Raw genomic sequence first — 6,000 nt, forward strand, 5'->3', positions numbered from 1 at the left:
CTTAAGTAGCTTTTGCTGTAGGTAGGTTTTATTCACTTTGAGAGGGCTAATATTTTATATGAAACATTTCACCGTGTAGAAGTAAGTGGTCATTCGCAAATTATGTCACGCAAAAAACTTTTCAGATCCCCCTCCTCCCTTTTCCACAAAATGTCACAAAATATCAATCCCCTATCTTATCCTGAGGGTTCTACTCCCTGTAAAAGAACCTTTGGGGTTCTAATCCCTGCAAAAATATTTCGAAGCAAATTTTAGAATTTCGAAGGCAAAAAATCGTATCGGTATTATTTTCAGAATTTCGCAATCACAAAAATATTTCGAAACAAATTCTAGAATTTCGAAGGTAAAAAATTGTTTCGGTAATATTTTTAGAATTTCGAAATCGCAAAAATATTTCGAAACAAATTTGATAATTTCGAAATGAAAAAATTGTTTCGATGCAAAATTAATTAGTTTGAAATTATTTCGAACTTACCGAAACAAAAATAGAGTTTCGAAAACTTTTTTTTTTTATCGAAAATTCAACTTTTGCTTCCGTGAACAACCTTAATTAAAAAGCTCCCCATTATACGATCAGCCATAGTGTCATATAAATCATCAAAGTCAGTTTCTTTCACATTTATTTCTATTTTAGAATGAAAAGATTAATCATTCACATGATTAATACACAATCTTTTGTCATCACACATTTATAAATGAGTTTTACTACTCGTAATCTTTTTCGGAAAATCTTTTAAAAAAGATTCAGGATCATTATTATTATTTCTTTTTTTACTGTATCAGAGTTAACAATAATAAGTTTGAAAATTTTTTCAAAGCAGATTTCTTTTTTACAAGTGGAAATATGGTTAAAAGATTTTATTTGCCTTTTGATTTGTCGAATAGACTTTGCGCTATTTTTGCAATTTATTCTTTTATTAAATACAAGTTTTATTAAAGACAACTTTTATCAAATACTTATGTCTGTTTTATCAAAATTTTAAAGTGACTTGCCAAAACACCTGTTTGTTTATTAAAGTCATGTAGAGTTTTTCTATATCAAGTTGAGTGCTAGAGCTAAAGTTTTTTGAATTTTGTTGGTGTTGGTTTTTATGCAGTTTCCAATTTTGACTAACTACTCTTTCTATTTTAGTCTCGAATAACCTTTTAGAACACCCTCTTTAGCAGAACTTCGTTAATTTATCAATAACTTAATTTATGTTAATTTAATGAATAGTAATTTTGTAATAATGATAATAATAATAGTAATAATAATAATAATAATAATAATAATAATAATAATAATAATAATAATAGAAATAATAATAATAATGATAATAACAATAATAATAATAATAAGAATAATAAGAATAACTAGCAAAAGGCAACCCGTAATACGGGTTATGGTCGGTCTGTTACTTAATTTATAGTGGCTGTTTTCCACAATTTAAAGTTGTGAAACCTTAACTAATACCCAATTAGAAAAACGCCTTCAAATTGAAAAAATTAAACCATCTGTAAAATTAAAAAAAAAAGTATGCGGAGGTAAAATAATTTACCAATTACTTAACATTGAGTAATTTACAACTGACGTAGGTCATATCAGTGTAAGGTAGAACCATTTTCCTCGACATTGCTAAGTTCAAAACAATACGTTTTTAGTTACTGACAAAAAATAATAACACTTAGTCATGCTTTAAATTGACGAAAAAGTAAAGCTAAATTCTTGTAATATTTTTTATAGTATGAACTTTAATTAATAAGATTAATATAAAGCGAACGTAAATTATACATGAGTTATTAATTTTTTGGTATCCCCTTGATACATGTTTCTTTAAAAAAGGAAATTGTCTTTAAAACGTTAAATACACACAACTAAATAAATATATTAAAAATAACTAATCATTTGACCATTACTATATATGGCACTAATCTGACCATTTTTATATATGCTCTCTTTGTTTCAATAGTTTTTAGTAAAGGGCTTCCCTTCCCCGTTTTTGCCTTAATGGTGGTCAGGAGAATAGATTTATTTTTGTTAAGAGTAATCAAGTTTTTTATGGAGACTTTTTACCAGAATAAAATGTAAAACAATGATTTACATGTATAAGATTTTTTTCTTTCTAATATATATAAGAATTTAACATGTAAAAGAATTTTTTCTTTCCTCAAAACTGTTGCAAATGCAAACTAAGCTAATGAATTAGTTAAACACCTTATAAAATTTAAGTAACTCGTAATTTGACAAATGCGCAAACCTATAATATTCACCCCCCGTTTAAAAAGATCTCTTAAGTTACGTACAACAAATTATTCGGCATAAAATAGAGAAAATTAAAAAAAAAAATTGAACTAATTGCATATATTTATATCATTTTAACTGACAAAAATTTACAATAAAAGGTAATCAGGTTTTTTTTTTTTTTTATAAGTCATATAAATGCGTCAATCATAAATCTTAAAGAAAAAACAACAACATAAAAACTGAAAATCGATTTACCTATTTATAGTAACCTATTTTGACATGGCAGTTAATATAAACATTTATCGAAAATGTAACTGTAAAATCTGTTTCGAAGTGCAAAAGGATTAACAATACTAATGTATATATATATAAAAAAAAAAAAAAAAATCAAATTAAGATGTAAACTGCATTTTTAGCATAATGCTGTCTTGGCTTTTAGTAAATAAATAAAAGCAGTAAGTTCCAATAATGAAACTACCTATTATTCATTTTTAACGATAGCCACCAACATGAAGGTAAGCCAAGCAGTCTATCAACACAAAACATCACAACAATAACATATAACAATAGAATATTTACGCCCTTGATCTTAAAATCCAGCAAAAATAACAAACCATATTAAAATATGAAAGGCAAAATTAGAAATTCAATTTAGAGTTAACTATATATTTATCTTTTTACTAAACATATAACTACATAAAAGTATATGTTTTTATATTCAATATTAGCTATTTAATTACTTCAAATTTAGGACATTAAAACACCCTAGATTTAAAGATCAAGGTTGCATACTCTCTCATACACATTACGCTAAACATTAACAGACATTATTGTGTTTCCAGAATAATTAAAAAAGGCTAGACAACACAACCTAGCTATAAAGCAGTAACACCGCATGACACTAAATGCTGCCAAGTCACACCTCTGCTATAAGTACACTGCTTGGCTGGCAAGGTTATCAATCTTGCTCAATATAATGCCAATTCACACCACTTTGAAAACATGGAAACAACATAATTTAAACATATATACAGCTATAAACAAATATGGTTTCATATAACACATATAAACATATTATAACACATATAAACATATTAAATGACAGGTATATTTATCAAAAACTATAAAAAAAAATATTAAAATAAAAAATATAACATTATGTTACAAATAATATTATTTGCTTCACACTTTTCACCTACCATACCTTGAATGAGATGTTTGTCAATTTTGAAAAACAAACTATTAAATGCCCGGGTTCTTGAACATGCAACATATAGTTGACCATGAGAGAAACACGGTTTTTTGAGATATACAAGATTTTTTTTGTATAAGCGACTCGTTTATAAGCAACTGAACTCGATGTGAAAAAATATTAAGCAACTTCAGTTCTGAACAAAAGTTAACATAAGCAACTCATAAATTGCACATAAAAATCAAAGCACTCAAAAAATTCCTTTATTTACTGTCAAATACTATTTTTATGTTGGATATAAAACATAGCTTTATATAGTTTAAAAAATTGAAAACATTCGATTTTGCGTTCGAATCAATTTTTTGTACGTAATGACTTCTTTTAGATAAACGATGTAATGACTTCTTTTAGATGAACGATTTCAAAAGAAAGTAATCACAGTAGTGTTGTTGTTGTGTATGCTGTTGACAACGCTGTTAAGATCATGAGTAAGAGAAAGCAGACAAATTTGTTCAACTTTGGTTTTACCAAAAAGATTTGACATCATGGTGAATTGGTAAATGTAGTGCCGAAGGAAAAAGAAAATAATTTGTTTGAATCTATTGTTTGCAAAAAATCACTGAAAACATCACAAGCCCTTTCGATGCACGAGTTTTGGTGTAAAAATAAGTTATCACATACGGATATTGCTCAAACTGACAAAGACCCGAAATTAATGAGCTTGGATCAAATCATTGATGGAAAGAACAAGTACGATAATATTGAAAAAACTGTGAAATCGATTTTAGAGAAGCTTGTTACTGATGTTGAAGCTAACGAATTACCAAAAATTGCTGACAAACGGAAGAGCTATACGTTAAAAGAAAAGTTTGATGCGCTAAATGACTTAAAGGATGGTATGTTAAGTAGGGATGTAGCAAAAAAGTATAACGTTCATAAGAGTATGATTACACGATGGAAATCAAAGAAAAAATAAATCTACAACAAGTACAACGAAAACAAGAAAAACGCGTTATTCAGGAAATGCCGAAGAGGCGACAAACATAAAGTTTTGTTTAACAAACTTTATGATAAATTCTCCGAAGCAAGAAAGGAGGGGCTAAAAGTTAACTTTGAGTGGTTGTATGTCCGAGCGAATCAAATTCATCTACAACAAAGTCCGAATGCTGACAGATTGCCAAAATCAATAGTCACTCATTTTCTTAAGGAAAAATAAGATCCGCATGCTGTGTGTTCAACGTAAGCGCCAAGCTGACGTAAAGAAGCAAACCCCGATTCTGATGAAATGGCATTCAAATTTGAGAGAAAAGTTGATTGAGTCTGGAAATGGCAAACCCACATGCGATAAAAAATGGGGGCGTTTCCCACCGAAAAAGAGAATCAATGTAGATCAAATTCCACTCCCGTTTGTAGTCGAGAGCAAACGAACATACGAAATTCCAATGAGTAAGGGAAAGGAACGAAGGGACCATAGAGTATGGGTAGCTCAACCTGGTAGTGGGCTTGATAAGCGACAAGCTACCCTTCAAATATGTTTCAGTCCTGAAGGAATGGTGAAGCCGGCGTTGATTTTCAGAGGTAAGGGGAAAAGGATTAGTCAAGATGAAGTTTTAGCCTATGACACTGATGTAGATGTGTACTGGCAACCAAATGCATAGGCAGATACAGCGTTTTCCGTGAAATGGGCGAAGAACACTCTCTCCAATGCTGTCGCTAACCTGGATGAGTATGTTTTGTTCTGCGATAACCTGACAGCCCAAGTCAGTGATGAGTTTTTGAATGAAGTGCGACAACATAAAGGTATTGTCTGGTTTGGTGTTCCCAACGAGACATATTTTTGGCAACCTGTTGATGCCGGACCAGGAAAAGCATTCAAATCACATATTAAAGCAGAACAAAACACCTGGCTCGAAAATGATGAAAACGTCGAACTCTGTCTTGGCAACGATGATCGGAAACTGTCGGCAAAAGATCGCCGCATTTTGATAGCTCGTTGGGTCGGTGAAGCTTACCGTAAAATATCCAAAGACGAGAAATTTCTTCGTATGCTTAATAGGAGTTTTGCGAAAACAGGATGTCTTATCACGGCTGGTGGTATCTAGGACGATAAGATAAATCCTGAAGGCATGCCTGCTTATGTTGTTCCACCCCCTGTTGACATTGACAACCCGGTGGAAATCACAGAGACTCCTATTCCAGACGAAGTAAAGGATAACCTTATTATTGTTTTGCCTGACGAATCAGACGGAGAAGACGAAGAACTGGATGGACAAGTAGAAAAATCAGACGAACAAGAAGACGAAGAAAGTGGAAATGAAGAAAATAAAGATCCAGCAGAAGAGAGAAACATTTTTGATCTTTTTTTTTTATAAGAATTTAAGTGATTTTAGTTGTAAAGAGCACTCTTCTGTTAAAGACTTGATATTAAACCGTATTTCGTCTCTTATTCGTACACTGAAATTTAGGCTAAGAAACTTAAGCAACCATTATATTAAGCAACCAAGATATAGAAATTGGCTGAAAAATAAGCAACTCGAGTTCTGACCAAAATACTAAGTTGCTTATACAAAAAAAATTGTGTACC

The sequence above is a fragment of the Hydra viridissima genome, unplaced genomic scaffold (assembly GCF_058129835.1).
Source record: "Hydra viridissima isolate aposymbiotic clone 2 unplaced genomic scaffold, HvirCarnegie_v1 scaffold_11, whole genome shotgun sequence".
In the NCBI taxonomy this organism is placed as follows: Eukaryota; Metazoa; Cnidaria; class Hydrozoa; order Anthoathecata; family Hydridae; genus Hydra; species Hydra viridissima.